This window comes from Hippopotamus amphibius, chromosome 9, assembly GCF_030028045.1.
Source record: "Hippopotamus amphibius kiboko isolate mHipAmp2 chromosome 9, mHipAmp2.hap2, whole genome shotgun sequence".
Taxonomy (NCBI): Eukaryota; Metazoa; Chordata; class Mammalia; order Artiodactyla; family Hippopotamidae; genus Hippopotamus; species Hippopotamus amphibius.
Window position 1 is genome coordinate 40,424,242 of NC_080194.1, and position 8,978 is coordinate 40,433,219.

The window sequence follows — 8,978 nt, forward strand, 5'->3', positions numbered from 1 at the left end:
ATGTAAATACAGAGAACAGAGTAGTGGTTCTGGGTGGTATGGGGTTGTAAAATGGGGTGAACATGGCTCAACTGTATGGTGATGGATGGAAAATAAATATTTGGCGGTAAGCACATTGTAGTACATACAGAAGTCTAAATACAATGTTGTACATATGAAGAAAAATGAATGAAAGGCATTTGCTTTGTATCCACACTTACCATTGGTATTGCTCTTTTTATTTATTAACTTTAGCAATTTTTTGAAGTGTGTAGTGGAATTCTACTGCATTTTTTAATTCGAAATTCCTTAATGGAAAAATATGTTGTTCATCTTTACATATATTTATTTTCCGTTTGTGGACATTATATATAAAAGAGAAGTTGAAGAAGTGAGAGAGAGCTGAGGGGAAACCTGGGTTTAAGGAGATATTTCTAGTGCTTTTGCCATGAAACCACTAAATCCTACTGGCCTTTTGTATGCAGAGCACGGAAGCATAAAGCAAAGTTGATGGTTTAATACAGTGAACATTATGACTATAAAAGAACATGTATGTAAAGCTGCCCTTTAAAGTTTTAATAGAGAACATCATTACTTACGGATGAACACATCTGAATCCTGTTAATCAGACCAACTGGAAATATGTATGAATATTCCCTCTAAAGGGAGGAGACTATCAATTTAGTTTCTTTGAGTAATGGTGTTGGTAATTCTATGTGACATTGAAAGTGGGGGTCACATATTGGATGGAGGTTTAAAATCAGTTTTTAAATTAAATAAATAATGCATTAATGTGAAAAATTAATCTTTATTTTGTGTTTTATTCTATAATATTATTAAATTTGGATTGTGCTTAAAATGACACACAATGTCCAAATTAAGAAAAACATTGGAAAGGATGCTGTTGGATGCACTTTTAACAAAAGATGCCATCAAAATTGTATTATGTGCATCTTCCTATTTCTGGGAGATGACAGCATTTAATGTGCTCAAAGTGTTAGCAGGAAATAAACTCTTTATATAATCATATTTATGGGTCCCTTTTGTAACCCTCCATTCATTCTTTTCAGAAAGATTTTACTGAAGTCTCTAATTCATGCTCTTTGCTTGAAAGATAATCTATTTTTCATCCTCCCAAACCCTGAAGGTCAGTGGTGTGGCACATTTAGTCATGTTGCAGTCATTTTTATAACATAAGACAGTGAACCAGCCATCAAATAGTTTTTAGCCTCCTGCCCAGTCACTTACCCTTATGTTCTATTTCATTATTTTTCTGTGCATAACAGTTTCAGCAAACATCAAATTCTGGAAGAAAGATTAGAAACAACACATTAGATGCCCAGGAGTCATGGTGAAGATATGTACTTATAAGATTACACAAAATATAATATTTTTATAAGTATATCCAGGAAATCCTGTGAAAGTTGCTGACTTTGAAAATGTATTTTCTACCGGAACTTGTCTGAGATTCATCTACTTTGGCAAAGCATCAAGTCCCAAAGAATGTATGTTTAATGTATTTCACAAATAAAGAGGTCTTTGAAGAGGAAGGAGTGGCCCATATAGATCGAAGTTTGCCTAAATATATTTAACAGTTGCCAATAGACACTTAGGGAAAAAAGTGATTAAACATGACTGAAAATTCCACTGTTAGAAAATACTGTACATTCAAATTTCTTTTATAAACAAGATTTTCATTATTTCACACAAGTATTGATTTTAGGTACTTTCCCTCCATACTTTTCCAGAAGGTTGCACAGTGAGGGCACAGAGTGTCTATAGGTTTTCATGAACAGTAAGGATAAATGTGCTAAAATAAAAGGGGAGGACTGGAAACATTTTAAAAACTGACTCAATAGCCCAGTGATATCCTCAGAGAATCAGATGCATTACAATTTATAACTGAGAAATCAACCAGGATCTTTCTTATTTTAAATTCAAATTTAGTTCTCTTTCCAGAGAAAACATAGCAATTGATATAGACTATGCCCAGGTGAAATATTGTCCTAGTTTCAAATACAGAGACATGGGGAATCACTAAATCTCCATAGTTTAAAATGAAAGGACTTCCAGCGGGTTGTTTTCCCTACTGTAAAGGAAGCCTACATTTGACAAAAATAAACAACACCGATACAGAGAGGAGATATTCGGATTTAAGACCAGTGGCGTTCTCCAAAGCTGGTTCCTTTAGGATCTGCAGGATCTTATGATATGGGAAACATTTAAAAAGATGAGCCAGGGTAGAGTTAAAGTTAACTACTTTAACACATCCTCAAGAACTAAAGAAACAGAAGATCCTACTTTGAGGTGAAAATATGAATCATGTGCTCACGAATCTGCTTGGTCCTCACGTCATAGATGATGGGGTTGAGGGCAGGTGGGATGACCACACAGAGATTGGCAGCAAGGATGTGGACATAATGGGGAATTGTGCAGCAAATCAGTGAGTGAGGAAGGAGAATAGGCAGGATGTATAGAAAACACACATGACCCCTACATGGGACCCACAGGTGCTCAGGGCTTTGTGACGAGCATCTCGAGATGGGAGGCAGAAAACTGCATGGAGGATGTAAGCAGAAGAGATTCCAACCAGTGCCACGCCCAAAATGAGAAAAGAAGCCACAAAAAGCCCATAAATGGCATTAATTTGAATGCTGGCACAGGCCAACTTGGCAATACCCATGTGCTCACAGCAGGAATAAGCAATAATCCAAGCCAGGATTGGGCTCATTGCAATCCCAACACCAATGCCTGCTAGCACTCAGGGTGTCAGTATGGTTGTGTAGTGCAGCAGTGCACAGATAGCCACACAGCGGTCAAAAGCCATTGCCAGCAGAACAACTGATTCCATTCCTGTGAAGGTGTGTATCAGGAACATCTGAGCCACACAGGCTGAGAAACCAATTTCATGTGCATCAAACCAGAATATCCCCAGCATCCGGGGCACTGAGGATGTGGAGAGGGCCAGATCTATGGCTGATAAGATGGCTAGAAAGTAGAACATGGGATCCCGCAGAGTGTGGTCAGACCAGATAATCAGCAAAATGGTAGCACTGCCCAGCAGAGCCATTAAGTAAATGGAGCAAAAAGACAGGGAGATCCAGACATGGGCATCCTCAAGCCCTGGGATGCCTATGAGGAAAAAGGTGTCTGGGTGGAAAGTGGAAGTGTTGGTGTGGAGCATCTTGCCATGTGCCATGAGAAGACAAGTAAATGACCACTGTTAGAAGGGAAAATAAGTGATATACATGGGTAGCTCAAACCTTCTCCAATAGGCTTAATTTTTATCTGTATGTTTCTTATTATGAAAGCTAATGCTAAAACTTGTGTTCAACACAGATGTAGACACAGACTGAGCACTATTCAAGTGGAAGGAAAATTAACTTTAGGAAGGGTCTTGCTCTGAAGATTGTACGTTAATATCTTACACTAATTTGCTGAGACCCAATGCAAAACAGGAGTGAATTAAGAGAACATGAAGGAATTTATGTTTATATTGATATCTGAGTCTGTCTTGAACACAAAGTACACCTTACATAAATGCATCAGCAGGAAATAACAAAACAGCAGGTACAGAATTCTGCACACAGAACTTGACAATACATATAACAACATAGGTGTAACTAAATACGTAGAATGATAGAAATCCAGTAGTATTTCTTAAACTAGTTTGTCCAATACCAATTTTGACAATAGTAGAGACCTAGAAAATCAGATCCAAAATGAAGAGCTATGCTTCATTAATTCAGCCTTTTATATTTATTCATATACCCTCACAAACACACTGCATCGTCTCAGATATAAAGGGTTGCACAAAGATAAACATCATACTGTACTATATATCAGTTATGAATTAGTACACAAAGATGGGAAAATTGTAGTTAGAAGTAACCTCCAAAGTAGAAATGTATCTCTTTGTTACTAGCATTCTGATGGAAATTAAATTAATAAAGATGCTCCAAGTTGTTTACTGGTTGACCAATTCCCAAGAATATCCAAATACATCCAGCAATTATACCTTTCCTTGTGTTGAGGAGTGGTATTTTGGGGGGGAAGAATGAGAAAATATGTTGAAAGAAAATTTGAGAGAATAAAGGCATGTTTCCAATGACAATGATTGTGGTCAGCACAGGCTGATTCACCACACTGATGTTGTGGTTATGATTGACCTTCTTCCCTCCCTCCCTCCCTCCCTGCCTCTCTCCTTGCCTCTCTCCCTCCTTGCCTCTCTCCCTCCCTGCCTCTCTCCTTGCCTCTCTCCTTCCCTCCCTCTTTCTTTCTTTCCCTCTTTCTTGCTTTCTTGCTTTCTTGCTTTCTTTCTTTTCTCTCTTACATAACAAAACAAGAGATAAGACAGTATCTTGGGGAAAAAAAGGAAGGAACAGAGGAGTATAGGAAGAGAGGGAAGGAAGGATTGAAAAGAGAGAAGAAAGGAAGGAAAAAGAGAAGACAACAGAAAGGAAGGAAGGATTGAAGGAAGGAAAGAAAGTCAGCTCTAACTGACTATGAGAAATGTGACAGAGAGAAGTCCAAATTTTGTGAAGTCTTTTATTAATGGCATTGAACCGTAGATTCCCCAGCCAGTAAATCCTGCAAGACTGTATGTAGTGTCCAACTCCAGGGTTCTTAATTCTCTGCTTCCCATGTGGTGGTCAACTTTATAAACCTGCACTTAACTCTGGACCTCTGATGACTCATTTTTAAATTATTGTTATGAAAGACCATGCCTTAATACACAAGTGTCATTAGAGTGGAAATCATCATTTGTACACAACTTTAAGTCCCCACTATTAATGGTTAATTAAAAAAATTTTCTCAGCATGATCCAGGAAAGACCTCATTTTTTGGAAGTCCATCTACAGTAGTGAGATATACACTAGCTTAATAAATTCAGTTGTAGCCTGATCCTTAACTGCTAGAAAGTGGTCACTCATCACTGTTTGTCTCCATCACACATGTAATAAGAAACTCACCTCCAGCAGAAATAGAGCTAGTGAGCGCTAGTGTGTCTACTAAAGGGAATGAAGTTTTATACGACCCATACTTAGAATCCTTGGGGGCCAGTCTGAAAACAAGCCAGCTCAAATCTCCTACATGAACCAGGACTAACAACACAGTCTCCTGAGAAAGATCCCATTGTCTACACCTGGGACAGGGTGTGTGGAGTGACAGAGGGTGTGGAGGCAGACAGCGCCTCCACTCCACACCCCTCCCCAACACACACGATCAACAGGAAGTCAGAGATACAAAACTAATACTCACCACAAGTGTTCACATGAAGTGAACAGAATCTCCTATTGAGTGAATTGTGTGTCCTGATTTTATCAGATACAACAATGCAAATTAGGACATTAATTACCAATACCTGTATCTTCCCTTCCCACATCCATGTTTTGGCACTCAGATAATTTATTAATGTATCATGACTATCTAATAAGACAAAGCCTCTGATTTTTTTCCATGCAGTGCTAGCCTAACTGGCTCTAAATGTAAATTAATAAAAATTAATTTAACCTAAAAATAAAATAATATAAAGTATATTTAGGCATGTAAAATAAATGGAATCTAGTAAAAGAAACGTGTTATCTTAATATTCCAAAATCACAAATGAAAATGTATTTCTAAATGTAATGATTAAAAACTAAAATGAAAATGATATACTTAATATAGAAAAATATGAGTACACTGTTTACCAAAGTTTCCATTAAGATGGTGATTCAGTAAGAAAATCATTGACTGGGAAATGGTATTTCCATTACAAATATTAGTTAAAGCACTTATATTAAAAAGATTTAAATTGGTGTATTGAAATTACTATAAATATATACAGAAATGACAGATCAATATTTTAAAAAGGAGCAAAAACTTAATCTGAAACTTTAAAGGAAGAGAATATACAATGAATATAAGAAAAATTTTATCTTGTTACTCATCAGGAAAATGCTAATTCAAATCACAGTGTGACACCCACCAAACCACCCAGTGTAGCTGAAATTAAGACTGCTGAATCCAGTTATTCATAGAGATAAGGAGCATCTACTGACTACTTTGGAAACTGGCAGCACCCATTACTTCTAAATATTCCTGGTGGTTTAACAGTTACTCCTAGTAAATAAGAAGAAATAAGTGATTTTGTTTACCAAAATACACAAAAATATTTATAGTGATTTTATTCATAATACTCAAAGTAAGTCAAATATTTGACAGCAGTAGAATATATAAATTAATAAGGTTTCTTAATGAAAGAAAACACTAAAAAACAATACCAAACGAAAGCATAACTGAACTATTAGTACACCAAAAAATGGGTTAATCTAACAAAGACGTGGTAAAGCCAAAAGGTAGCCACATCAAATAATATTTTTAAGATTTTTACACTTGAATGATTTTATGTGGCACTTTGGGGGGCAAGGATACAAACAAATAAAATCCTCTATATCTGCATGAATCAGATGATAAAAATATAAAGGGATGAAGTGAGTATTAAATCAAGGAATGAGTAAGGATTGCTATGTGGAAATAATCATAATGGCAGAAGAGGTAACAGGGCTATTGGAGAAAATTACTGCCCCATACCTGCCAGATCGCAGTACGGTAGAATGCACGTGCTAAATGCAGTGATATAAGCCAAGTCAAACATATAATGCTCGCGAGGGAGGGAGGGAATACGGGGATATGTGTATAAAAACAGATGATTGAACTTGGTGTACCCCCCCCCAAAAAAAATAATAAATTAAAAAAAAAAACATATAATGCTCGTATTTTCTATTTATTTTCCTAGAGGGTACTCAGTTATTCCATGCATAGAGAAATCAACCTTTCCATACAACATGACTCTGCCCTCTTTCCTCATCTCCTCCCCCCACATCCACACTTTTTCTACCTTTCTTCTTTTTACTAGAATTGTAAATTTCCTGCTTTATGTAGGCTAAATTGCGGATGAAAAACTGAACTTACAGATTTCCAGTGATTTTACCAACATATCTCTTAGTTGTAGAGCATGGAAACAAGAAGCAAATTTGATGTTTGCAGACAATGAACATTATGACTATACAAGACATTGTTAGAACATGAATATAAAACCGCTTTTAAAGTTTTAATAGAGAATACCATTAACTACAGACTAACTCATATGAATCCTATCAGACTAACTGGAAATCTGTATAACTTTCCTTCTAAACATAGGACATGTAAACTTAGTTTCTTTGAGGAATGTTGTTGGTAATCCTGTGGTATAGAAGTTGGGGTCACACATTGGATGGAGGTTTAAAATCAATTTCATAAAATTAAAACAATAACTTACTGTATATAAAAATTAACTTTAGTTTATGAGTTTTGTTTTTCAATATTGTTAAATTTGAGTTGAACTGAGAATGAGACAAAGCATCCAAATGAAGAAAAATTATTCGAAAGAACACTATCAGATGAACCCTTGACAAAGAGGTCATCGGAAATTCATTATGTTCAATACCTGTCTCTAAGAGAAAACAGCCTTTAATGTGATAAAGGTGTTCACAGGAAATAAATTCTCCAGATAATCATATGTATATATCCCCTGTGTCAGTCTCCATTAATTCTTCCCAAAGTTTTTACTGAAGTCTCTAGTCCATGTTCTTTGCGAAAAATACTGTATCTTCCATACTTCCAATTGCTTAAAATATGAGTTGTGGTCCATTTTGTCATGTTGTAATATTGGACAGTTTTCTCCCACCAGATGGTGATCTTGCCATTGGAAAATTAGTCCCCAACCACCAGGGCAGTGTATCTTGTGTTCTGTTTCATTATTTTATGTGCACATTAGTTTCTGCCAACAACAAACTCAGGGACATTAGTCAAAAAATGCCTTAGTTCTCAAGGAATCAAAGTGGAGATATATTCTTACAAGATAACATAAAATACCTATAAGAATATTGAGCAAATTCCTATCAAAGTCCTTGAATTTGAAAATTTGTTTTCTAGCTGAACTTGTCAGAGAGTCATCTGTTTTTGCAAAGCATCCACCAAAAGGATGACTGTACACCACATTCCACAAATAAAAAGGCCTTTAGAGAAGTGACCCATGTAAATAGAAGTTTCTAATAGAGTAGCATGTGCAAATACACCCAAGTATTCCCCCCAGAAAAACTGATTAAATGTGAATCAAATCCCACTGTTAGATACGTTCAGGATTCTCACAACAAAATTTTCATTCTTTCTTTTTAGTATACTCCTTGTTTTATTTTAATTTATTTTTTATTTTATTTTTATTTTTTGGCTCTGCTGCTCAGCATGCAAGATCTTGGTTCCCTTACGAGGAATAGAACCCGTGCCCCCTGCAGTGGAAGGTTAGAATCTTCACCACTGGACCACCAGGGAAGTCCCAAAATTTTCATTCTTTATCACAACGACTTTTTTTCAGATACTTTCACTTCACACTTCAGGTACCCAGGTAGTGGCACAGGGAGGGCACATAGTGCCTATAGATTTTCGTGAAGAGTAAGGAAAAAGGTACAAAAAATGAAATGGAAGGGCTTGAGATATTTTTTTGAAATTTTATTCAATAACCCAGTATTATCCCCAGAGAAAACAGATACATTAAAATTGACAGCTAAGGACTACCAAGATATTCTTTGTTTTACATTTGAATTTCATTCTTTGATTCAGAGAAAACCAAAGCAGTTTAAATAAACTAATTATGGCCAGCTGAATTCCTGGCCTAATTTAAAATATAAAGACATGGAGTTTCACTAAATTTCCATAGCTAAAAAATAAAGAACTCTCAGTAGGATGTTTTCCCTACTACAATGGAACCCTCTATTCTTAAGAATAAACACTCAACCCCAATAAGAGGAGGAAACATTGGGATTTAAGGCCAGAAAGCAGTCTACAAATTTTGTTCCTTTAGGATCTGCAGGATATTTTGATATAAGGAACCTTTTTAAAAGTTAATAAAACTAGAGTAGTGTCAGAGTTAATTTTTCAGTCATATTCACACCTTCAAAACTAAGGAAACAGAAAAC

The 8,978-nt window shown here is 36.0% G+C and overlaps 1 pseudogene; it reads right to left on the bottom strand.

Annotated features, from left to right (window-relative positions):
• Nucleotides 1-2,276: 2,276 nt before the first annotated feature.
• On the bottom strand, nt 2,277-3,163 carry LOC130829177 (olfactory receptor 52J3-like; annotated as a pseudogene).
• Between the last annotated feature and the right edge of the window lie 5,815 nt (nt 3,164-8,978).